This window comes from Dasypus novemcinctus, chromosome 2 (assembly GCF_030445035.2).
Source record: "Dasypus novemcinctus isolate mDasNov1 chromosome 2, mDasNov1.1.hap2, whole genome shotgun sequence".
NCBI classification, from domain to species: domain Eukaryota; kingdom Metazoa; phylum Chordata; class Mammalia; order Cingulata; family Dasypodidae; genus Dasypus; species Dasypus novemcinctus.
In genome coordinates, this window is record NC_080674.1 from 42,080,949 (window position 1) to 42,107,845 (window position 26,897).

General features: G+C 39.8%; 1 protein-coding gene and 1 long non-coding RNA gene across 3 annotated transcripts in view; one reads left to right on the forward strand and one right to left on the reverse strand.

Moving 5' to 3' along the window:
* Positions 1-3,432: 3,432 nt before the first annotated feature.
* On the reverse strand, positions 3,433-9,090 carry LOC131280580 (uncharacterized). The gene is made up of 3 exons (XR_011645613.1): positions 8,990-9,090; positions 7,855-8,273; positions 3,433-6,658 (listed from the first exon to the last, which is right to left on the reverse strand). It is a non-coding gene; the product is annotated as an uncharacterized lncRNA (long non-coding RNA).
* Positions 9,023-26,897, forward strand: part of OSMR (oncostatin M receptor) — a 95,922-nt gene continuing 78,047 nt past the window's right edge. For both annotated transcript variants that reach the window (XM_004449887.4, XM_004449889.4), the window contains exon 1: positions 9,023-9,151. The gene's annotated coding sequence lies outside the window, so the exon portion shown is untranslated. The remainder of the gene's footprint in view (positions 9,152-26,897) is intronic.

Sequence of the window (26,897 nt, forward strand, 5' to 3'; positions counted from 1 at the left end):
AGAAGATATGGCTCAGGTAAAGGAACAAATCAAAACTCCAGATGAGACACAGGACTTGAAACAACTAATCAATGATTTTCATTCAAATCTCCCAAATCAAATCATGGAGTTAACAGACGAAATGGCTAAAGAAATAAAAGACAGTAAAAAGACACTGGGGGGAGTGAATAGCCCAGTGGTTGAGCACCTGCTTCCCATGTATGGGTTCCCAGGTTCAATTCCCAGTATTTCCTAAAAAAAACAAAGCAAACAAACAAAAACAACTCTCATTGGGGAGCAGATGTAGCTCAGTGGTTGAGTGCCTGCTGCCCATGTACAAGGTCCTGGGTTCAATGCCAAGTACCTCAAAAAGAAAAACACAAAGACACTGGCCGAGTACAAGGAAAAATTTGAAAACTTGAAAAAAATATCAGATCTTATGGGAATGAAAGACACAATTAAGTCAGATTAAAAATGCAATAGAGGGCAAACAACAGCAGATTTGAAATAATGGAAGAAAGAATCAGGGATGTAGAGGACCAACAGCTGAAACTGAAAAGAAAGAAGACCAGAGTGAGAAAAGAATGGAAAAAATTGAGCAAGAGCTCAGGGAGCTGAATGATAACATGAAGCACACCGTGTTATGGGACACTTGGTGATGGCCTCTCTTTTAGTCTGCTCTTCTGGTTTTCTTCTGACTTCTGACTTTTGGTTTCTTTTCTTTATAAGGTCTCCAATAATACAGATAAGATCTTAATTATAAATAATATCTTCAGAAGATCCTATTTATAAGAATTTATACCCACAGGAATGCAGACGAAGAATATGCCTTTTCTGGGGTACATAATTCAATGTACCTCACTCATACACACAAAACTTCAAATTGGGGTCTAATTTCTTTGTTAATAATCAAAAGGTTTTTTTCAATTTTAACTTTTTATTAAGTAATATACTTATATGTGTAACAATTTAAAATAGACAGAAGAATACAGTTGAAACTCTCCCCTCTGTCCCATCCTTACAGATTGAATCATTTCTCCCACAAAATGCATGTTCACGTCCCAACTTCCAGGCCTGAGGGTGTGAACCCATTTGTAAATAGGACCTTTGAAGATGTTATTAGTTAAAGTGTGTGCCCACACTAAATGAGGGTAAGCCTTAATCCAAATGGCTAAAGTCCTTATAAGTCCTTATTGGACATGGAGGAAACCTTGGGGAGCAGCCAGAAGCCAGAAGTCAACAGAACCTAGAGGATAATAGAAAAGACATTACCCTGTATATTGCCATATGATGGAAAAATCCACGGAAACCTAAAAACTATTGGCCAGCCAGAAGGAAGGAAGCCTTCTGGCCTGGGAAACTGTGAGCCAATAAATTCCTGTTGTTAAGCCAATCCATTGTATGACATTTGTTTTTGCAGCTAAAAAACTAACAACATCCACCTTGTTACCTTCTCCAGAAGCAATTAATTTTATTTTTTCCTCTAGCCTTAGATATTTTATTCTTTTCTCTCCTTTTTCACACAAACAGTAGCATGTTTTACATACTGTTAAACTTTTATCCGTTGCCTACAAAATTTAGTGCAGATCATCATGCAATATTAAAGACCTTTTCGTGTATCTGGTTCTAAACCTCTTTTACAAAGAATATTCCACTTGCTTCCAAAAGACACCTCTCCTTCTATTCAATGGGGCCTGGGAACTGTCTTTCCAATAAATCCCCTATTTACCTTTGCTTGGGTCTTTTTTCCAGCCTGGAATGCCCACCACAATCAAGTTGCTCAGCAGTCATTCAAAAATCTCTGGGTCTTCTTTGGCTATGGCAACTCATGTAGCTTCTACTTCTCTTGAGGACACTGGGAAGAGTCACCATCCTTCAGGCTCTGACAAGATTATATTGAGGTGGTGGACCTCCTCCAGATCCTCTGCAGCTCAGAAACCCACTCAGAAGTTGCTTATATCAGCACTTTCTCCAAAGACATCCAGAGGGATAGCACCAACAAAAGAGCAGGTAGAAGGGACATCTTAAAGGTTACAAAATGTCCTAATAAATGAGATTGCTGTTCCCAGGAGAAAACTTGGCCCCTTTCTTCCTGGGGAAGATCTTCTTTTCAACATTTCCTCTAGCTGAGTTTATATAATTCTGTAGCTATCTCCTAGGTGCTTATTTTTCCTTCCTTGGAGCTCTTTACTCCTCACCCTACCATCAGAAGCCATTAAATCCTCTGAACTTCTATAATAGCTCATTGCCTGTGCTTCTTACTAGGTGCTTATCATACACTGCTTTTACTGTTACAGTCTACAAGTGGATGGTAAACTCCTCGAGGGTAGGGATTATAGCACATGCTTTTCTCCAAATTACCCAAAGAATCGAGGAATGGTGCTCAGTGACTCTTTACTGATTGAGCATAAATTAAACACAGCATCCAAAATAAACAAATGGGGCTCCTCTAGCAAGACATTCTTGGACTTTTAAAATGACTTTTTAAAACTAAAACCACCCATGATAAAAAGTGAATCTATACAGACAGGTCAAAAATTAAAAGTACAAGCCTCCCGTACCCCTCCCTCTCATTCTTTGGCCCTCCCCGCAAGAATTACTCTATTTACCAATTTCTTGTAATGCTATTGAAGCATTTTATGCATATATCCCATAAACATACGCAAATTAAACAGAAGGGATGGACATACTATACATACATTTCTGACTCTTGCTTTTATCACTTAATTCCATATCTTGGACAAATTTCCATAACAGCACGTAATTATAATCTTCCTTCTTTTGAAAGAGGACTCATAAATAGTTTACCAGTTTTCTGTTGGTAGATTTTTAGGTTGTTACCATTTTTCCCATATTATAAACATTGTTCTTCAAATGAGGATCTGTGTATGTATGTGTGCTGTAATTTTGCAAGTATGGATGTTTGTAAGCCTACACTTTCAGAGGTAGAATATTCTATTTTTTCTGAGAACAGAGGAGATTTTCAGAAGAGAATACCTAACGTTTTGCTCTTCTCATACATTTATACTTTCATCTGTAGTCTTTATGCTCCAAAAACTTCTAGGAAGACAAGTTTTTATTATTTTTTGCTACAATATTTTTAAAAAATGATTTAATAACATTTCTTTCCCTCTTCCTTCATCCTCCCCCCCCCCCCTTTATTAGAGAATTTGTAGTTTTATAGAACAGCCAGGTATAAAATACAGGATTCCCATATACCACCCTATTATATGTTTCATCTTATTCTGTCTTATCTTGTTTGTGTTGTATTGAATTTTAATGAACATTTCTCCCATACCTGTTCCCACATAGTACCTTTGGGGTATGGAAATTTCCTGAGCAATATTCTAAAGTGACCAAGCATCATATGATTACATTTATTAATGGACAAATTAATGGCTTTTGTGTTAGAATTACATAAATTAATCTACATTGAAAAAGCTGACAAGGATGAATATAAAAGTGAGCACCTTTAAGAAGCTTTAATTTCAACCTAGATAAAATTAAGCACAAATGGGATAGCAAAGATAAAGACATAGCTGACTCTCTCTCCCTCAAATTTTTTGTTTGGCATTTGAACAAAGTTTAGAGGAAATTCAAAAACAAGTGTGAACACTCCTTTTTTTGTGTGTTTAAAACTCTTTCCTTTGCATAATACTGATTTTTATACTTATAACTCTTCATTCTAAAGTGATGTTTAGTCATAATAGATTAACCTTACATGATTTCAGCAGTTTTTAATCAATTTCTGATCTAATGCAACTATATTCTAATCTTTTGAAAAACTGAATTGTTTCCAAAAAAATAATTTAGTGGAGAGGAATATAATCTAGCAAAGGAAAGAATTTATAGTATTTTACTCCAATAACCTAGTCATGTAGCAGATCTAAGTACAATTAAGGGAATACCACTTCTAATCATAGTTGAGGAGTTCCCTTTAAACTGATCATCCTGCATATAACAACTATAAAACACCAGAAAAAAATACTAAAAAACAAAACACTTAAAAGCAGTGGAGAGTAACTGAATCAGACAGTTTCTAGAAGGTAATCAACATTTTGAAGAAGGGAAAAACATGGTGTGAATTTTCCAAATTTTTTGGCTCTAAGTCTGAGACCTGTCCAACTGTGCAATGCATGTTAGTTAAAATTCCTTAGAAAATATACAATATTTCAGGCTTGGCGAACCAGAGATTAGAGTTCAGTGCAATCACATCTTTTGGAACGTGAGAGAAGAAATCACAGAAAGGAGAGAACTAGTGAGAAAGAAGGCCAAATTCTGTGCTTAAGCTCTATGCAAATCACTGATTAATCCCTAAAACATTCTTGTGCCAGAAAAACTCAAAGTACCCAGATAAAACAAAAGAACTGAACTCAGATTTGAGCTTTTACTCCTTGCAAGCAAGATCAAGTTTGCAGTTGGCATCCAACCAAGTAAACTGCCCATTTAAAAAGAAATCAACATTGTTAGAGGAATATAACAGAATCCATAGTCATTCTTTTAGTTTGCTAAATGCAGCCAAAGCAACATACCAGAAATGAGTTGGCTTTTACAATGGGAATTTACTAACTTATGGGCTTACAGTTCCGAGGCTGTGAGAGTACCCAAATCAAGGCATCATCAGAGATGTTGTCTCCCTGAGCTGCAGCCTTGGGGAGATCAGGTACATGGCTGGGCACAACAGAGGTATCTGCTGGTCTCTGTCTTCTCCTTCAGGCTCTGTTCCTTTCAGCTTCTGGCTGTCTCTGGCTTTCTCTGGATCTTATTGCTTTAGCTTCTGGCTTCCTCTCTCAGCTTCTAAGAGTTTTTCTTTCTGTCTTTGAGGTCTTCTTTCTGTGCCTGTGGCTCTTTATTCCTCCATTTATAAAGGACTTCAGTAAAAGTTTTAAGACCCACCCTAGATCACACAATCTAATTAAAGACCTTTAACTGAAGTTATTAAATCAAAAGTTCTCACCCACAATAGAATTCCACACACAGGACTGGGTTAGATTTAAGAACATGATTTTCTGGAGTCCACAAAAGCTTCAAAGTGCCACATTTGTCAGAAACATAATATTTATAATGTTCAGGTTGCAATCCAAAATTACTCAACAATAAACAAACAAACAAACAAAAAACAGAAGAAAATGTGATCTACTCTCATAAGAGGCACAATCAATGGAGACTGACCTCAAGATGACCTACATGTTGAACTCACTGAACAATGCTTTAAAAGCAGCTATTATAAATATGCTCAAGGAGATAAAGGAAAATATGCTCATAATTATAAAAAGAATAGTAACTATCAGTACAGAAATAGGAAATATAAAAAAGAACAAACTAAAAATTCTGGAAATGAAATATAAAATATCTACAAAACAAAATTGAGTATATGGATTTAATATAAAGTGAATATGGACAGGAGGAAGAGTCAGTGAACTTAATGATAGGCTAATTGAAATTACCCAATCTGAGGAACACAGAAAAATACTGAAAACAATGAACAGAGCCTTAGAAGGATTTGGAACTATATCCAGTGGTCTAACATATGTGTAGTTGCAGACCCAGAAAGAGAGGAGAAAGATAATGAAGCAGAAAGACATGTGAAGAAATACTGACTGACCATTTCTAAAGTTTGGTGAAAGACATAAACTAAAAGTCAAGAAGCTCAGCAAATGCCAGGCAGGGGGGATAATAATAATAATTTTTAAAACCCCTTTATACATTATTCTCAAACTATTGACAACTAAAGGTAAAGAAAAAAATATTAGAAGAACCAGAGAAAAATGACACAATTATAAACACAGGGTAATAATGACTCAAACAACTGCTAACTTCTCATCAGAAAGAAAGGAAATCAGGAAACATATGGAATAACTTCTTTAAATTGTTGAAAGAAAAGCCATGAACATAGAATTCTACATCCAGTGAAAATATTCTCCTAGGATTAAAATGAAATAAGATTTTCTGATAAAATAAAACTAAAAGAATGTATCTAATAGATGTACATTAAAAGAAATGCTAAAGGAAGTTATTCAGCTAGGGAAATGAGTCCAGGTGAAAACTTAGATATTTCAGAAGGATTAAACAATACTGGGTAAGGAAAATGTGTAGGTAAATATAAAAGATTATTTTTCCTCTTAATTTCTTTAAAATATATATCACATGGTGGGTTTTATCATGTCTATAGATGTAATACCTGTTACAACAATAGCATAAGAATGGGTGAATGTGGTTAAATGTGAAAAGGTATAATATTAACTCAAGTAGACAGTGAAAATTAAGAATGTATATTGTAATCCATAGAGCAAACACTAAAAAATCATACAAAAAGGAAGAGCAAAAGGCCAAAAGGTAATTAAAATGGAATTCTGAAAAAATTCATGGAACCTAAAAGAATGTAGTAAAGAAAGAATAAAAGAACAAATATGAGAGGGAACAAAAGAGAAAACAAATAGTAGGATGGTAGACCTAAACCAACCTAACAATAATTTCCTTAAAAGTCAGTGTGCCAAATATTGCAATGAAATTAAAATGCAAGAACAGACAGAATGGATTTTTTAAGAAGTTCCAACTATATGTTGTCTATAAGAGATACGGTTTAAATATACATACAAGTGCAGGGAGTGGAGGTGGCTCAAGGAATTAGGCACCTCTGTCCCACATCAGAGGTCCTGGGTTCTGCTCCTGGTGCCTCCTAAAGAAACAAGGAAGACGAACACACACAGCAAGTGAAAAACAAGGGGGTGGGGAGAAATAAATACATACGTACATACATAAATCTTTAAAAAAAATACAACTGTAGACTTATTTTGGATCAACCTTAGGAATAATTTTCAAAGTCCCAAAAGTTCCCATCCAATTCCTCCAAAAGTACTTTGCTACTTACTGTATTAATGGTCTATCCTGTAGTATTAACTACTGTACTGTATTAATTTTCATAACCATATGCCAAGAGAATAAAAGCAATTATTTAGACGAACACATATTCAAATTTCTCCTAATGCCCATGGGTGGGGGAAGATCCATAAGGTTCTCCCCATTGTCTGATTCCTGGAACAAGGTGCAATCACAACGAAAACATCCAGGAGAGGTGAAATCATTGCAATGAAAAGGAAGATTCAAGAGTCATGATTTCACTGAAAATCATGATTTCACTGAAATCGTGAGCATCGATGTGTTCATTCAGGAGACTGAATAGATGAAGGGGGAAATGTCTAGGTTGGAGCCCATGGAAAGAAACCCTAGAAGATGACTGGGAAGTATGTTAGGGGAATGGGAAAAAAGGGAAAGGGTTGTGCTCCAACATTACAAGGAAGTGAGAGCATCAGAGAGGACTGTCAAATGCAGCAGAATAAATATGTATTTTTACCACACAATCTTGTCAATGCTAAGCAAGGATGGACATTTAAGTTCTTAGCTCAATAACCTATAAGACCCTAATGTTACTATAATAAATTTACAGGTGCTATAGCAACTAGCCTTTAGGGGGAAAAAAGGATAAATGGGGAAAAATAGAAAAGTGCACAATATAAATGAGTTTTATATTTTCTTTCTTCCTTAGTTTCCTTCAATTGCAATAAGAAGCCAAAGTAAGGTAAGTCTCAGTTTGTAGAAATTCTTCACCAGTGAGTATTTTATTTGGCATTTCATCTGCTATATGAGACACACATACCCCCCCCCCCCCATGAACTGTTTCAATCAAAATGAAATTAATGTTTTTCTCTCTCAGTGAAATACGGAATCAGAAAGCCTTTTTAATCTTTGGGAACTGGTTTGACCGAGTTTCCATAGTCGTACAAATGGCTACACTAATGGACTCTTATAAAACTTTTTTTTTTTAAGAAATGAGAAGTGTGATAAAGGACCATAAATTTATTTAGATAAAAGTACCTTTTCTTCATTGTCACGAAATATTTACTCAACACCATGGTCTTCACAGCACCATTAGGTATTAAGTGTATGATGTGCTAAAAAAATTCTTTCCCCAAGATGACACTGGGGCAGAACAAAAGGGAGGGGGCCACATTTAAAAGTAACATGTATGCTGATTCTGGCATTATTGTAAGCCATCCAGTCAATTCAAGAAGGGAGTTCTACATTACAATTTATGGAGGATCCTTCTTGCTCACTCGTGGTACTTTCCCCCGTGCTCTTCCATCTACAATCCTTTCGAGGGTCCCAAACACCAACCAGACCAGGCTGAGTTAAGCGGGAGACTGTCGAGCTGCTAAGCATCCAGGCAGGCGAACCTCGCAGACCTGGGTGGCTCCTGGGCCGGTCTGACCTCCTCTGTGGATCCCAGGCTGCAACTGAAGGGGCAAGTATGAGGATGCTTTCTATACCAACTCCAAAAGTTATATATTGTTCCACCATCTAACTATAAACATAGGGCAAACGGATTTCAAACGGATGGCATTTTAAGAGGAAAAGCAAGCCACGTAGCGGCGTACAGGCAGGGCTCTTTCTGAAAGGCAGGCTTCGGGACTGCGGCCGCAGACGAAACTTTTAAGTGCCTGACAGGACGTTTCTCAGGGAGGAGGGAAGTCCTAGAAAAATCAGTCCAAACACCTTTTAATGACCCGAACGCCAAACGAAAAGGAAGGCCAGGAGTTTGGCTGTGGAGCTTGTCTTTTGCCTGAAGATTTTCTGTTCCGCAGGCCAGGGGCTTCTCTCCCTAGATGGAGAAAACTAGCGGGATAACACGTGGCCCAGGGGACTAGCACTCGGTGGTCGCCTCGGCTTCCCTCTGGAGCACCGCGGCGGCCGCAGTGCTCGGTTTCCCCTCGTCCTTCCCAGGCCTCTCCCACTTCCTTTTCCCGGGTCGCTGCCCGCTCGCCAAGCCCCGGTACCCGAGGGGGCGCCTCCCACTCGAGCCCCGTCCGTCTCCCTCCGGCCCCAAAAGGAGGCGAATTCCTGCGGGTCCCAGGAGCGCCAAGAGTTCGGAGCAGGACGGGAAATTGCAAAAGTCCTCACCCAGATTCCCTCCCCCGTGGCCTTCCCGTAACTCCCGCCCCTCGGCGCTCACCCCGCAGCTGATTCATAGCCCGGGCGCGGGCGCCAGCGCCAGGTCGCCTCGGCGCGTCCCCACCGGCGTCCAGACCGACGTCCCCACCGGCGTCTACACCCGCGCCTCCCCCCACCCGCGCGGCCGAAGACGCGGCCCGGCTCGGAGCCCGACGCCCCCGGCGTGAGTACCCCAGAGCGGCCGGCGCCCCCTCTCGCGCCGCCGCCGGCCCCGCTCGCGCCCCGCCTCCCCGAGTTGCTTTTCCCACCCGCGGCGACCGAGACCCGGGAAACTTGGCGTCGCCTTCCCGGAGGGACGCGCCGGAAGCGCGCGCCCGCTGCCCGGCGTTTGCTTTCGCTCGCGGTGTGATCGGCTCCGACGCGGCGCTTTGCGGCGCCCTCGCCTCGGGCCCGCCTCGGTGGCGGGCAACGCTGAAGAGTGATTTATTCCAGAGCGCACCTCGCGGGATCCGCCGCGTTTCCTTCCCTTCTCCTACGGCCACCGTCCCGCCGCCTCTTCCTCTGCGGGCCGGGGAAACTTTACTGCCTGACAGTTCCCATTTGATCGGCCTTTGCCTCCCTCCCGCATCTCTGCCAGGGGAATTCACTGCTGTCCCCAAATGCCGCCCACCCCACCCGCCCTCGCGCCCACAGGACAGAGCCGCCCACAGGACCCGCGGACCCAGCTTTTCCCTGTCCCCGCGCTCCGCGCATTCCTGTTTAGACCCGGGCGCCGGGGCGCTCACGCTCGGGTGAGGAGAGGAACTCCCGGTGACTCGTCGGTGGTGCCTGGGGACGCCCCGCCGCTTACGCTCTCCTCCTGCCAGGTGAACCCAAGCAGCGCCTGGAGTCGGGTAGCAGGAGCCTTACGTTTGTAACTAACACCGCCCCCTGCCCGCCCCCTTTCCTAGACAAGAAACAGAGACCCGGAGGGCTTCAGTGACTTGTAAACAAGCCTTTTCTCCAGCTCAATTAAAAAGTTCTTTAACTTTAGGATCCTCAAAACTTCTTGTAAATTTGGGAGATGATATAGGCAGGGAGAGGATGGAACTGAATGTGATATATTTAATTCAGGCTAGAATGGACTCCGGTGGGGAAGAGAGAAGATTTGGGTCTTAGACCCAGCTCAATAACCGACTTTGGGACTTGGATCAAGTTACTTTTGTCCTCATGGTCTCCGTTTCCTTTTCTGCTCAGTGATAATTCATATTTACTATTCTAAGTGCTTTAGGTATGTTAACTCATATCAGCTCTCCTACGAGGTATGTATTAGTGTTGTCATCTTCATTTTATCAATGAGGAAACTGAGGCCCAGAGAGAGCAAGTAACTTGCCCATGGTCACACAGCTTTCAAGTGGCAGCGTCAGGATTTGGTTTTGGAGTCTCTGATCTTTACTACTATGCTGTACCGCAAACTCTGGTACTCTTTTTTGGAGTAGACCTGGGAGTGGTGCTTGTTTATTAACCAGCGTTATCTGTCTTCTGGGCTGCTTTAAAGGGACTCGGAAGCCCTTGAAGTTGAAGGGCCCCAAACTGTCATAGTCAGCAGGGGTTCCCAAATTAAGCATGTTCCAGAATCATTCCTAGGACTTTTCAAACATACACACCACTGGACCCCAACCACAGCTGCCTATTCAGAATCTTCAGGGGGGTCCTGGGTTTGTTCTTCCCCTAGTAGCATTAAGGACTGCTGGAATGCCTCCCGTGGCAGGGAGCTCACCACCTAACATTTCATTGCTGGACAGAGCTAATTCTCAATGCTAACTTGCCTCTTTTACATTTGGCCCCAACTCTGCCTCCCGGTTTCCCGCGGAATGTGTCTAACCCTTTCACACCAAAGGCAGCTTTGACAGAAAAGGCTGGCCTGGGATACCCAGCTGGGGAGTCCGGTACATAGGGTTTCTTTCCCTCCACGCTTTTCTTTAACCTGAGTGGACAAGGGGTGCACAGTGATATTCCAGGGTCCTCTGATGTTTCTTATAACCCTTTCCTCAGAAAAGGAACAACCCCTAATAGTTTTGAGAGAGGAGTCAGTGATAACGTGATTTGACAAGGAGTGGCTTTCCTAGTGGAAACTGGGGTGGGGCGTTGTTGGTGCCAGTAGAAGGAAATCTCAGTGACTGTTGTCAAGCTCGCTTACAGGAACAGTGAGCACTGGCCCTCCTTACCCTGGGGAAAAAATAAAACGTGTGAAATGGGGGGAAGAAACAGAACAAACAGAAATATGCTAGCGAAAAACTGTCCCTCCACGCAGCTACAGGAGAGAATTCTTTTCCTGCAGCAACTTGTCTTCACAGCCTTCCTTCCTCATGTTTGTTCTGCTGGCTCTTCAGCATTTATTTACTCCAGGTTGTCTTTGTTTTAATTTTATGGTTTAAAATAATACAAGTGATACCTGAATACATTCTCATTAATAAGATTCAAATGACATGGATGTATATGAAATGTAGGATTAAATTAAAAATGCATCACCTCTTAGACCCATTCAGAAGAGGGAAGGTTAAGTTTGGTAAATGCCATTCCAATATTTTTTCTTTTCTATCCAGTTGCATAATCTGTACAGATACATATATTTTAAATATATTAATGAGGTCTTAATTATACTGATATTGTGCAGCTTACTTTTATCATTACCCAAGACTTAGAGATCTTTGCATGTCTGTGCATACTTCTTTTGTTAATGGCTCTATGGAATTCTAAAATAAAAATATAGTTTATCCATCCTCTCCCTTCTTGATAGATGTATGGAGTTGTTTCAAATTATTTAGCATTAATAACAGTGCTTCAAGGAATATTGTACTTTCACCTTTGTGCTCAAATGTGAGTATTTCTGTAGAATGGAATCCTAGGAAAGGTATTGTTGGGTTAAAGGGCTTTTTCAATTTGATAGGTACAACCTTCCAAATTGCACCACTCTTTGCCTCCTTCTCCCACCCAGGATATACTAATTTAAACAGTGCAGGATAATTCCTTTCCCTTCATCCTTCTTAACATCAGCTCCTGTTCACCTCATCCTTCCTAACATCAACTGTTATCTTTTTTTTTTTTTAATTTTAAAATCTGGTAAATGAGTGAAACACAATATTGCATTTTAATTTGCATTTTGCTGATCATAACAGAGTTAATATCTCTATATTTATAGGCCATTTTTGTTCTTCTCTGAATTACCTGTTCATGTCCTTTGCCTTTCTCTTTCTTTCTTTTCTTTTCTTTTCTTTTTCTTTCTTTCTTTCTTTCTTTCTTTCTTTCTTTCTTTCTTTCTTTCTTTCTTTCTTTCTTTCTTTCTTTCTTTCTTTCTTTCTTTCTCTCTCTCTTTCTCTCTTTCTCTCTTTCTCTCTTTCTTTCTCTCTCTCTCTCCTTCTCTCCCTCCCTCCCTACCTCTTTCTCTCCCTCCCTCCCTTCCTCTCTCTCTCTCTCTTTCTTTCTTATTACATTCAGAAAATATGAGGTCCTCATATACCCCTCACCCCACTCCTCCCCCCATAGCAACAATCTCCTCCATCATCATGAGACATTCATTGCATTTGGTGAATACATCTCTGAGCACCGCTGCACCTCATGGTCAATGGTCCACATCATAGCCCACACTCTCCCATGTTTCATTCAGTGGGCCATGGGAGGACATACAATGTCCGGTAATTGTCCCTCCAGCACCACCCATGACAACTCCAAGTCCCAAAAACGCCCCCACATCACATCTCTTCCTCCCATTCCCCACACCCAGCAGCCACCATGGCCACTTTCTCCACACCAATGCCACATTTTCTTCGATTACTAATCACAATAGTTCATGAATAGAATATCAGTAAGTCCACTCTAATCCATACTCTATTCCTCCATCCTGTGGACCTTGGATTGGTTGTGTCCACTCCACATCTATATCAAGAGGGAGCTTAGATTCCACGTGGATGCTGGATGCAATCCTCCTGCTTTCAGTCCATTTTTCTACTGAGTTGATTTTTCATTTTCCTATTTGTTGTTGATGCTCTGTACATGTTCTGGATCTTAATCTTTTGTCTGTAATAGATGTTGTAAAAATTTATTCTAGTTTAAAGCTTTTGTTTTTAACTATCTTTTGTTGTACAGAAGTTTTGAATGTTCGTGGTCAACCCTGTAAACCTTTTCCTTCATGATTTCTGTACTTTGTGAATTTGCCTGGGGATCCTGTTTAAATGCAGATTTTTATTCAGTGTGGACTGAGAGTTTTGTATTTCTAACAAGCTACAAGGTAATTTCAATGCTGCTGGTCCTTTGTCCACACTTACTGTATAGAGCCCTTCACTGGTGTTATATTTAAAATTATGCTGCTAGTGATAGCCTTACCTGTTTCCATAAATGTGATTGGTAAGATTTGTAAATTACCATCTTTTAATAATATATTCTAAAGAACTAGATTATATGTTGTTTTTCCCTTCTGTTTCCCTTCCTTTCTTTTTTGAAAGGTAACAGGGTTAGTGAGAGCATGAAATATAACACAAGTTCTAGTCATTTGGATCTGATATCATTGAGGTAATTGTCTATGTGAATTATTTAAAACTCTTGCTTTAAGATGGAGACAGGTAAAATATATCCACTAGGAGTAGTAAATCTAAAGTCAATGGAAAGAAAAGCTATAATTGCAGGTGGTTTAGCAAATAGAAAAATGTAAGATGCAAGGAACACTTGGAAAATATAAGACCAAAAGAGCTCTTAGAAAACATGGAATGAGGTTCCACTGTTTGAGAACATAGTATGTACTAACTTTTGAGAAGATGTGTATCAACATAAGCCGTGCTTTCACTGAGTAAATTTTTCACACACCATGTTATCTCTTGGTCACTTGTCTCTACTCTTCAGTCTTCCTAACAGGGAGCAAGATGACTTCACATACCTCAGTGTGCCTATCTGTTAGAAGGGATGGCAGTATGTTTTTCTACCCAGGACATTGGCTATTTTCTGTATTTAGAAATGCATTAGTAAAGTACCTTCACTCTCTTAGGACCTAAGAGGTTACATTTTTGTATAGAAAGACATGACATCCTCATAGCCTGATGTAGTACCTAAAAGGTACTGACCTATTATCATGCCTGTTTGACAGCCATGGGCCAGTTTTTTGTTGTTGTTGTTGTTGTTTTTAGATTTATTTATTTATTTATTTATTTCTCTCCCCTTCCCCCCACCCCATTTGTCTGTTCTCTGTGTCTGTTTGCTGCGTGTTCTTCTTTGTCCACTTCTGTTGTTGTCAGCGGCAAGGGAATCTGTGTTTCTTTTTATTGTGTCATCTTGTGTCAGCTCTCCGTGTGTGCAGCGCCATTCCTGGGCAGGCTGAACTTTCTTTTGCGCTGGGCGGCTCTCCTTACGGGGTACACTCCTTGCGCGTGGGGCTCCTCTTTGCGGGGGACACCCCTGCGTGGCAGGGCACTCCTTGCGCGCATCAGCACTGCGCATGGGCCAGCTCCACACGGGTCAAGGAGGCCTGGGGTTTGAACCGCAGACCTCCCATGTGGTAGGCAGATGCCCCAACCACTGGGCCAAGTCCACTTCCTGTGGGCCAGTTTTGAATCCCCAAACACTGTCAACTAGTTTAACCCTAGTCAACAAGTTTAACAGTGTTGGGTTGTATGGTTCAAGTATGGAAATAATGGAATTGCTACTACTTGTATATACCTGTTTTAAAGAATGCTGTATATTGGAGAATTACATAATTTATCCATAATTCGCCTTATCTGGTCCACTTCCATCCCCCTATCCCAACTCCAAATCGATAACTGAATAGTTTGGGTATGCTTTTTGGGTCTGTTTTGATCCTTCAGGAAGAAGACACCAGAACAGAAATAGAAATGCAAGAGATTTATGGGGGGAAGTGTTGGTGAGGGATAAAGGGAAAAAAAGAGCAGAAGTAGGCAGAGAGGGTCGGCCTCAGACCCAGTGCCGGTCTGACATCTATGAAAGGGAAGAGGCAAGAAGGAAGATTAAGAAGGAAGAGCTTCTAGCCACAGTGCAATTCTGAGAAAATTTTGGCCAAGACAATAGGAAGGCCCTGATCACAGGTTGCTCATTAGAGGAGTCCCTTGTCAGTCAGAAAAGACTAAGCTCCATCACTGGCTGGGAGCGGCCTAGGGGAAGTACGGACTTAGGTGTGGATGTGCAGAGCAGCCAAAGGTGCAGCACTTGGAGGCTGTTAGTCAGCTCTGTGCCTTGTAGTATGTCCTTTTAAAGGGAGCTCTGAGTGGCAGAGCTGCAGAGTTGCTACATTTCTCTTCCAGAGATATTTTGGTACATGTATGATTCTGAAATTTGCTTTTTCATTTAATACCATTTGAATATTCTCCTATGTCAGCACATGGATCTATTTCATTTTTACATAGTATGCCTTTGTAGGACCACACTGTAATTACCATGTAATTTTTTATGGACACTTTGGTGGTTTTCATTTTCTCCCTCAATACAAATAATGCATATGTGTGTATATGTATAAATGTATGTGTGTGTGTATATATATATATATACACACACATATATATGCATACATGTATGTATGTGTGTATCCATATGTCTGTTTTTTTAGGAGGTACCAGGGATTGAACCCAGGACGTAGTACATGCAAAGCAGGCATTCAACCACTGAGCTACACTTGCTCCACTATTTATGTCAAATATATATTGCCAAATATCTCAATAAAATTGAACTTTTTCCCATTAGTGGGTTACAGTGCCTAATTCTACAAACTTTTACCAATTCCAGGTATTAAGACCTTTTTAAGCTTTGCAGTCAGATACTGCACAGACATACAGACACATGCACAGACACACCTGATGCTGTTTTGATATGCATTTATTTATTTTTAGTGATATTACTCAGTTTTTTCTTTTTTGTCTATTTGTATTTCCTTCTTTTTTGTGAATTACATATCATGTCATTTGCTAGTTTTTCTACAGGGTTGCGTTGTGCCTTTTTCTTATTGATTTCTGAGAGCTCTTTATGTATTAGGATACTAATTATTTGCCATATGTATTGAAACTATTGTTGCCAGTTTATTGTTAGTTGGATAAATTTATGTAATCATTGTAGCAAATCTTTATTGCTTCTGAGTTTCCTACCAGGCTAATACAGATTATAAACATATTCATCCATGTTTTATTCTAGTACTTCTAATGGTTTTATATCTTGCATTTATATCTTTGTTCATCTGAAATTAATTTTGCCGAAGGCGGTGACATAATAGTGATAATGATCCAATTAATATTAATTGAGTTTACTATGTGTAGGTTTTCATAATCCTATTAAATCCGATTCTATTTTATTCCCATTTTATAGAAAAGGAAATAGTTGCCTACAGGGACCAAAATAACTTATCCATGGTCATAGAGTTAATAAGTGCCAGAGCAGATATTTATCCCAAAGCAGTCTTATATCAGATCCCATGTATTTAATTGTTACAACTTCCTTTTCCCAAAAATATCCAGGCTATAGTTCCTGTACCATTTTTGAGAAGAATATTTCATTTTCCAGCTGATTTGAAGAATCATGTTTAGCATATTTGAAATTCCTACATGTTCTTTGGATCCAGAATATTACCTGGATCTAGGTTTATATTCCTTTCTTTGGTTTCACTTATCACTTAGAGACTCAACGTTAATGCTAATTGGTGTCACAAATTCCAGGAATCTCTAACTGAACATTGTTTGAAACAGGGGTTCTCAACCTTTTTTGTTCCATGGACCCCTTTGCCAGTCAGGTGAAAACCATGGACCCCTTACTAAGTCCACACTATACTGTGTATTATTTAATAAATATATCGCACCTGCACCAACACAAGAATAATGTTTTTTCAAAAATTTCAGTTCAAGTTCATGGACCCCATGTTAAGAACCCCAGGTTTAAAATAAAGATTAAAAAAAAAAAAAGGCATCTGTGCATGAGCCAATTCAGTCCCATAGATCAGGATGGGTATTTAATCTGATTAAAACACTTAACCATTAGCTACTGGGTTGTTCCAAAGGGAGAGGATGAAGAGCCTTCTTCCTGGGGGGCTTTCTTCCTCGTGGTGGTTACTTGAGGAGGAAGAGGTGATGGAATTGGGGTGAAAACCTCGTAGGTAATCAATCTTATGCTGTTAAAGTGGAGTCCCCTTTCACACAGGTTCCTAAATACAAATGGCTGTCCTCTTAAAGAAATTAAGATAGCTAAGTCCAAGAAATGTGGGGAAGCCTCCAAGAAGTGGCAAGGAACTTTTTGATGTGTCTGCAAAGAACTCTTTCACAAGCTGCACAGACCCAAGCAAATATCCTCAATGAACAACCTCTTTGTTTAAAACAGCATTTACACATGACATCATCGTGTATCCAGTCAGTTTTGAAGAGTTTGGCAACCCACTCATGTTCTTGGGAAGCAAATGGGGATTATCATGCTTCTCATTTCCAGTGGGGAAACTTCCCCAAAATAAATATTTCAGTAATGACAGAAAGAGAAGTGTGAGCGAAGGGCAGACTTACATACGTTTTAAAATAAGTATTCTGTTATCATATATCCAATCTAACATTTCCCCTTTTAATCATAGTCAAATATATATTTCAGTGCTCTTACTTATGTTCACAATGTGTGCTACCACCATCCATCACCAAAACATATCCATCATTCCAAATAAGAACCTTGTACATTTTAAGCCCTAACTTCCCATTCTCTATCCCCACCCCATCTTCTGGTAACCTGTACTGTAGATTCTGATTCATTGAGTTTGCTTATTTTAATTGTTTCAAATCAGTGAGGTCATGCAATATCTGTCCTTTCGTGTCTGGCTTATTTCGCTCAACATGATGTCTTCGAGTTTCATCCATGTTGTTGAATATATCAGGACTTCATTCCTTTTTACAGCTGAATAATATTCCATTGTATGTATGTACCATATTTTATTTATCCATTCAGTTTTTGATGGATGCTTGAGTTGTTTTGATCTTTTGGCAACTAATATATTTCGGTGACTAATATATGAACATCAGTGTACAAATGTCTGTTTGAGTCCCTGCTTTCATTCCTTTGGGTATGTACCTAGTAGTACAATTGCTGGGTCATGTGGTAGTTCCCTACTTAGTTTTCTGAGCAACTGCCAAACTGTCCACAGTAGTTGCATCATTTTACATTGCCAGTGGTAATGAATGAGTGTTCTCATTTCTCTGCATCCTCTCCAACACTTGTTATGTTCCATTTTTTTAAATAGCAGCCATTCTAATGGGTGCAAAATGGTATCTCAATGTGGTTTTGATTTGCATTTCCCTTATAATTAATGATGCTGAACATCTTCTCATTTGCTCTCTGGCCATTCATATCTCTGACCATCTTCTTTGAAGAGAGGTCTGTTCAAGTCTTTTGCCCATTTTTAAATTGGGCTCTGTCTACTTGTTGTTGAGTTGTAGGTTTTCTTTATGTATTGTGGATATTAAATTTTCATCAGCTATGTGTTTTCAAAATATTTTCTCCCATTGTATAGGTTGTCATTTCACTTTCATGGTAAAGTCCTTTGAGGTCCACAAGTTTTTAATTTTAATGATGTCCCATTACTTTTTCTTTTGTTGCTTGTCCTTTGAGTGCAAAGTCTAAGAAATCATTGCCTAACACAGTGAAGATGCTTTCCTACATTTTATTCTAGGAGTTCAGTAGTTCTGGCTCTCCTATATTTAGATCTTTGATTCATTTTTGAGTTAATTTTTGTATAAAGTGTGAGTTAAGGGGCCCCCTTATTTTTTTGCAAATGGAGATCTAGTTTTCCCAACACCTTTGTTGAAGAGATGATACTTTCCTAATTAAGTGGTCTTTGCCCCCTTGTCAAAAATCAGTTGGCCATAATTGTGAGGGTTAATTTCTGAGCTCTCACTTTGATTCCATTGGTCTATATGTCTGTCCTTGTGACAATAACATGCTGTTTTGATTACTGTAGCCTTGCAATAGTTTTTAGATTGGGACGTGTGAGTCCTCCAACTTTATTCTTCTTTTCCAAGATGACTTTAGCTATTCGGGGCCCCTACCTTCCATATAAATTTGATGTTTGGTTTTTATATTTCTGCAGAAATGACTGAATTTTGATTGGGATTGCCTTGAAACTACAAATCTCTTTAGATAGGACTGACATCTTAATGATTTTCAGTATTCCAACCCATGGACACAGAATGTCCTTCCATTTATCTAGGTCTTCCTTGATTTCTTTTATCAGTGTTTTGTAGTTTTCTGTGTATAAGTCCTTCACATCCTTAGTTAGATTTATTCCTAGATATTTGATTCTTTTAGTTGCTCTTGTAAATAGAATATTTTTCTTGATTTCTTCTTCTTATTGTTCTTTGTTTGTGTATAGAAACACTACTGATTTTGGGGTGTTGATAATGTACTCCCACCATTTTGCTGAATTCATTTATTAGCTTTAGGAGCTTTGCTTTGGATTTTTCAGGATTTGCTATATATCGGATCATGTCATTTGCCAATAGGAGACGTTTTGCTTCTTCCTTTCCAATTTTTATTTTATTTCTTTTTCTTGACTAAATGCTCTAGCAAGAACTTCCAGTACAATGTTGAATAATAGGGGTGACAGTAGGCATCCTTGTATTGTTCCCAATCTTAGAGGTAAAGCTTTCTTAGTCTTTCACCATTAAGTAGGATGTTAGCTGTGGGCTTTTCATATATGCCCTTTCACATGTTGAAGAAATCTCCTTCTATTCCTAGTGTTCTAAGTGTTTTTATAAAGAAAGGATGCTGGACCTTGTCAAATGCCTTATCTGCATCAATTGAGATGATCACATTATTTTATATTCCTTCATTGTGTTAATGTGTTGTATTATGTTAGTTGATTTTCTTTTTTTATATAATTTTTAAAGAAGCTTTAGATTACGTGTTACATTGAAAAAATAGGGGATTCCAACGTACCTCACCCCCTTTCATCCCCACATTTTTCTCTAATAACAGCATCTTTCATTAGCATGGTACATTTGTTACAATTTGATGGAAACATATTGAAGCATTGCTACTAACTGTGGTCTACACTTTACATTATGGTTTACACTTTGCACTACACCATTTTATAGGTTTTGCAAAAAAGTATAATGGCCTGCATCCATCATTGCAATGTAATGCAGAACAATTCCAATGTCCCCAAGGTAACCCATGTTACACCTATTCTTCCCTCTCCCGCCCCCCCAAACCTCTAGTGACTATTGCCTTTTTTTTTTTTTTTTAAAGATTTATTTCTCTCCCCTTCCTCCCCCCTGGTTATCTGTTCTCTGTGTCCATTTGCTGCGTGTTCTTTTGTCCGCTTCTGTTGTTGTCAGCGGCACCGGGAATCTGTGTTTCTTTTTGTTGTGTCAGCTCTCTGTGTGTGCGGCACCATTCCTGGGCAGGCTGCACTTTCTTTCGCGCTGGGCGGCTCTCCTTTGGGGCGCACTCCTTGCACGTGGGGCTCCCCTACACAGGGGACACCCCTGCATGGCACGGCACTCCTTGCGTGCATGAGCACTGCGTGTGGGCCAGCTCCACATGGGTCAAGGAGGCCCGGGGCTTGAACTGTGTTCCTCCCATGTGGTAGGCGGACACCCTAACCACTGGGCCAAGTCCGCTTCCGACCATTGCCTTTATGTCAGTGTTACAAGTTCTTTCATTATTAGAAAAATAATAAATCTACTTTAGTCCATAGTTGCATTCCCCCCTTATGTCTGTTCATTCCTTAATCTTGAATATTTTGGGATGGTGATGCCCATTCTGTTTCTGATAGAGAGGGAGCTTAGATGCCATAGGCAGATGGATGGAACTGTTTGCTGCAGTTGTAGATACCCTGTGTTTTTTGGGGATGGGCATGATCCATCATGACCCATCATCATCCTTTTGTTAGTTGTCCTGGGTGAGTCTGATGAACTGGTAAGTGGTTGTTGGCTGCAACTCTGAGATTCAGGGCTCAGCCATCATAGAAAGAGCCAGAAGAGTTAAGTCTCTGAGACAAATATATAATGAGTATAATGATTATTACAGGTTCAAATAACAGGGGCATAAGAGCCATGTGTAGGGAAATTATAAATAAGTCTAGCTCTGATACACTGGGGACATAGGTTATCATATATTCCAAGATAAGGTCCACTGACAGGGTGCTGAATTCCTGAGATTGTCTGCCCTGCCTGTAGTGTCTAGATAATTTCAGAGCCCTCAGGAGTTTGTCTGCTTGAGGCAATGTTTACTGTGGCAGTCAGTGATATCCTGCTGAGTCCTGCATAAGCATAACCTCACTGTGAAATCTCTTAGCCATAAAAACTCATTTGTATTTAATATTTCCCCTTTTGGTCAAGGTCTTTTTCCAAATGCATCACTAGTTGGTGCTTGGTAATAATCACTTGGTGCCTCCACATCTTCTCCTGCACTTGTAATTCTATGTTTTTTAAAAAATAACTGCCAGTCTAGTAGGTGTACGATGATATCTCATTGTAGTTTTGATTTGCATTTCTCTAATAGCTAGTGATGTTGAGTATCTTTTCATATGCTTTTTGTTCATTTGTATTTCCTCTTTGCAAAAGTATCTATTCAAATCTTTCCCATTTTTAAATTTATTTATTTTTCTAAAGACAATTTTATATTATATTTGTCATGAACATTTGCACAGTGTGGTAGTTTGATATTATTTATGAATTCCAAAAGAGATCCTAGTGATGTTTGTAAACTGGTCTGTTTCTCTGGGCATGATACCCTTTCATTGTATTAGATTCAGCTGAGACGTGTTATTAAATTGTGTTAAGATTAGAACTTTGATTCAATCATGTCATTAGAGTGCAACTCAGCATTGAGTCCCAGCCCTCTTGGGCCAATAAAACAGACCTTCATATGGAAGTAGACACAGAGAAGAAGAACACAGAGGAAGAGAGACAGCTCATTAGACATGGCAGAGGATCTTGCAAACTCGGGAAGAGAGATGAGCCTGATAGTCTGCAGCTGACTTTGTGAAGCAAGCAGAGCAGCTGAGCCTGGAAAGCATAATTGGATCATGTTCTACCCAAACTGTTATTCTAGATGGGTAAGGTGTGTAGTTTTTCTCAGGGTCAAAATGGATGATGGCCCCAAGTCTATGGGACTTCAAATCTGCCCCTGCCTCAGACGGCTGACCAGCCTGAGGATACAGCCTCTTGGGCTGAGTGGCTGCTGCCATTTGAAACTCTGCCTGGCCAACCACCATTCTCCAGCACTCAGTGCTTTAAAACCTCGTGGCAGGCCATATAATGCTCCTGGCGGAGTTCTTCATTATTTGCCCTGGGGATCCTTCAGAATTGCATCCTGAGTATGTATATGTCAAGGGTCCCAGTTCAGACTGAATTACTCTTGCCTTGGGTACTTTTTAAGAGGTTATCTTTATTTTTGAGATGTAGGATTTCATTATATATGCTGGATATTAGGCTCTTATAGGATAAATTGTTACCAAGGATTTACTTCCATTGAGTAGACTGCCTTTTCACTTTCTTGACAGACTCCTTTTAATTTTTAGGAGATCCCATTTTTCTATGTTTTTGTTGTTCTTGCTCATGCTTTGGGTGTAAAGTTTATGAAACCATCTCCTACTACAAGATCTAGTAGATGCTTTCCTACATATGCTTCTAGGAGCTTTATGATCTTGGCTCTTATAGGTAGGTCTTTGATCCATTTTGAGTTAATTTTTTGATGAGGCATGAGATGGTGATCCTCTTTCTTTCTTTTGGCTATGGATATCCAGTTCTCCCAACACTATTTGTTGAAGAGGCCATTCTGTCCCAAATGAGAGGCCTTGCTGGCCTTGCTGAATATCAGTTGACCATATATGTGAGGACCTATATCAGAACTCTCAATTCAGTTCCATTGGTCAGTATGTCTAGCCTGGTGCCAGTACCATGCAGTTTTGACCACTGGAGCTTTGTAGTGTGCTTTAAAGTCAGGTGGCCTTGTTCTCCAATTTTGTTTATCTTTTTCAATATGTTTTTGGCTATTTGGGGACCCTTGCCCTTCCAAATAAATTTCATAATTTACATTTTACAGTTCAGTAAAAAATGCTGTTGTAATTTTTATTGGGATTGCATTAAATCTGTAAATCAGTTTGGGTAGGACAGAACTCAATGATGTTTAGTCTTCCAGTCCAGGAACATGAAATATTCTTCCATTTACTTGGGTTGTCTTTGATTTCCTTTAACAATGTTGTGTAGTCTTCTCTGTACAAGTCCTTTACATCTTCAGTTCAGTTTGTGCCTAGATATTTGATTCTTTTAGTTGGTATTGTAAATGGAATTTTTTGCTTTATTTCCTCCTCAGATTGCTCATTATTCAGCTATACAGAAATGCTACTGATTTTTGCATGTTGATCTTATATTCTGCCACTTTACTAAACTCATTTATCAGCTCTAGAGACTTTGTTGTAGATTGTTCAGGGCTTTATGCATATAGGGTCATGTCATCTGCAAATAGTGAAAATTTTACTTCTTCCTTTCCAGTATGGATATCTCTTATTTCTTTTCTTTGCCTAAGTTCTTGAGCAACTACTTCTACCACATTGTTAAATAAAAGCAGTGACAGTGGGCATCCTTGTCTTGTTTCAGATCTTAGAGGGAAAGCCTTTAGCATTTCACTATTGGATATGATTTTTACTGTGGGTTTTTTATATATTCCTGTATTAGTCAGCCAAAGGGGTGCTGATGCAAAGTACCAGAAATCTGTTGGTTTTTATAAAGGGTATTTATTTGCAGTAAAACCTTATGGTTACAAGACCCTGAAAAGTCCAACTCAAGGTTTCTTCTTTACCAAACTCTGTTGCCACATGTTGAAGCCTAGCTACTCTGATGACGTCTTCCCGTAATTGATTTTCTTACATTGAACCAACCTTGCATACCAGGGATAAATTCCACTCTATCATGTTGTGTAATTCTTTTAGTATTCTATTGGATTTGGTTTGCTATATTTTGTTGAGTATTTTTGCATCTAGATTCATAAGAGATAACTTGCTGTAGTTTTCTTATATCTTTTTCTGGTTGGCCTTGTAGAATGAATGAGTGTTCCCTCCTTTTCAGATATTTGGAAGAGTTTGAGCAGAATTGGATTTAAGTCTTCTTGGTATGTTTCGCAGCATTCCCTGTGAAGCCATCTGGTCTTGGGTTTCTCTTTGTTGAAAGGTTTGCATACTTGTCAAAAGTTGTGTTTTATTACTCGTATAATACTTATACTGAGGAAGGTTCAAAGGCATCTTCACTGAGAATGAGATTTTGCAAAGAGATAACATTTGAATAAGAAGTTCTACAAAATAAATGGCAGTTTTACTTTTCTTTCCTTCCCTGCCTCTCCCCAGAAAGAAAGTCAACAAAAGACTATAAACTAGGCAATATTTGCATTAGAGTAGGAAGGCCTGAAAATGAATTTATTTTCATTAAAAAAAAATCAGAAAGCAAAGAAGGGAAAATGCAAGAAAATCGGTACAAATTTTTATTCCCTTACCAAACATTTATCAGAAGCAACTATTTTCCAGGACAGATTAACCTGAGGGATAACATACAGTCCTACCCTCCAGCAACGCATAGTTCAATCGGGAAAGATAGAGTTTTGAGAAGTTGAGCCAAATAAAGAACAGATTTGGGAAAGGACAGAGTGGTGTGGATGAAGCAGAAAAGTATCTTTTATTTTGTTTCTGGATTCTGCTACATAATACTTTCCTACTTCCTTTTCTTGTTGGATATTGGGAGTGGCAATGCCATCTGCTGATAGTTCTGGGGAAAGAAAGCCTATTGAAAGAATGAGAAGGTTGGGTGCACTTTTCCGTGTCAGAAGACCTGTGGGGTAAAACCCTACCCCCACTTTGTGGGCCTGAGCAGCAGGGGAGAAGGAGAGGGGCATCGGGCTGAGGCTGAGGGAACGCTGCAGGGAGCCTTTCAAGCACACATAGCCCAGATGCTAGAGGCAATGCAGGAAGGCCTGACCTAATCCTGGGTTTCCATTTTAACCTGCATCTTGGTTAAAGGGGCATCTTGTAGGATGTAGAGCTCTAGCCTCAGCTCTCCATCTTCAGACTTGCTCTCTTTTCTATCTACATCCCCTCTCTGTTGATCTCATCTGATCCTATGACTTTAAATACTATCTGTGGGCACCAAGGACTCCCAAATTTATATCCCCAGCCAGGATCTTGCCTCCAAACTTCAAATTGTCCATCTAGCTAGCCGCTTGACTTTGCCACTTTGATATCAAATGAATATCTCAAACTTTACACTTTACAAACTGGTATGTCCCACAAAATCTGCCCCTCCGACGCTATTCCAATGCTCCATAAATGATCATTCCATCCTCCAGGGGTGCAGGCCCAAATTCTTGGAGCAATCCTTCACATCTCATTTTCTCACCTACCATCTCTCTCCCCAAATCCACTTCTACTGCTCTCACCCTGGTCTGAGCCACCATCCTACTCAACTGGACTTTTGTTATAATCATCTCCTTGCTCTCCCTCCTTCACTCATTCCCCCTTTCGGTAGCTTCTTACTATAGAATCCTGTTAAATATGTCAGACCACATTACTCTGCTGGGTAAAATCCTCCAGTGGCTCCCATCTCACTCAGGGTAAAGGCCAAAGTTTAGAAAATGGGTTACCTCTCTCTGATATGAACTAAGCAAATCAAGCTGTCTCAGAGAGCTAGAGACTAGAAGGTAGGCTTACAGGAAATAGAGTGGGAGAGAAGGTTGTGAGCCGATGCCTACATAGGCGAAATCTACAACAAAGTGGAGAGGTAAGCAGTTGTGCAGTGAAGGGATAGGACGGGGCCATAGGGATAGTGCTGGGTGTGGCTTTGCAGGCTTGAGGGGAGCAAGGGTTGGGAGGATGGGTCAGATGGTCCATGGAATTGGGGGTAGGGTTGGGGGAGAGGTGAACCCTGGAGATTGTCAGGTATGTGGTTGGAACTATAATGTTGAGAAAACTCTTTAGAAAATATAATAAGGAAGGGTTACCAGTTTAAGGTATTTGACAGGGGGCATCTGGCACAGGGTGAACCTGGGGCAGGCTTTTAGGGAGTGTGTGAGTGCTCATCTTGTCATAGTGTGTTATATCAATGGGTGGAGACCCATACAGTGAGTGGGAAGGTGTTGTATCCCCATCCTGGGGAGCCCTGATATTCTCAAACAGAGGGGAGAATGTCTCTTGAGAGTATGGGTAGCTTCCAATGGGAGAGGACAGATAAGTGTGTCATACCCTCAGCATTGTTACTAGTATCTATGAATCTTGTCCTTCAAGTAGTGAAGCTTGGTTGTCACTGTGCGCTCCACGGGTAAGGGGAGAGAGGAATAGAATGGATGGAAGAGAGAGTAACTGGGGGGCAGTGGAAGTGTTCCACAAGAGAGTGCAAGGATGGATACTGGCCATGTTAAATTTCACCAAAATTTATAAAAGTGTATAGTCTAAAATGCAAACCATAATGTAAACCATAATGGAGCCATGGTTAGTAGCTATGTTTCAATATCTGTACATCAGTTGTAGCAAATGTAACATCCACATATAAAAAGATCATTGCTGGGGAAGGGGGAAAAGGGTTTGATGTTGAGTATATGAGAATCCCCTATATTCTATATGTGACTTTACTGTAAACTAAAACATTTTTGAGGACATAATAAAAATTTTTTTTAAAAAAAAGGATGTCGGCTTTGAGGAAGAAATGGAAGAGATTGCTTTGCCACCGTACGTACAGGGCAATACCTATTACAGTGATGAAAGGCAAAATGTCAAAAAAAATTTTAATGATTTTTTCATTTTTTAATACCCCTATTTTTTACTTTATTTTAGTTTTTCTAAATTATTATGTATTCTATTTCTAATCTTTAAACCTATCATTACTCTGTCATTTTCCTACTAATTGAATTTGGCAATATATTAGGCTTCATTTTTTAAGGAAGTTTTGGCTCACAGAGGGGTTCAACTATGGCAGAGGAGGAGGACTGGT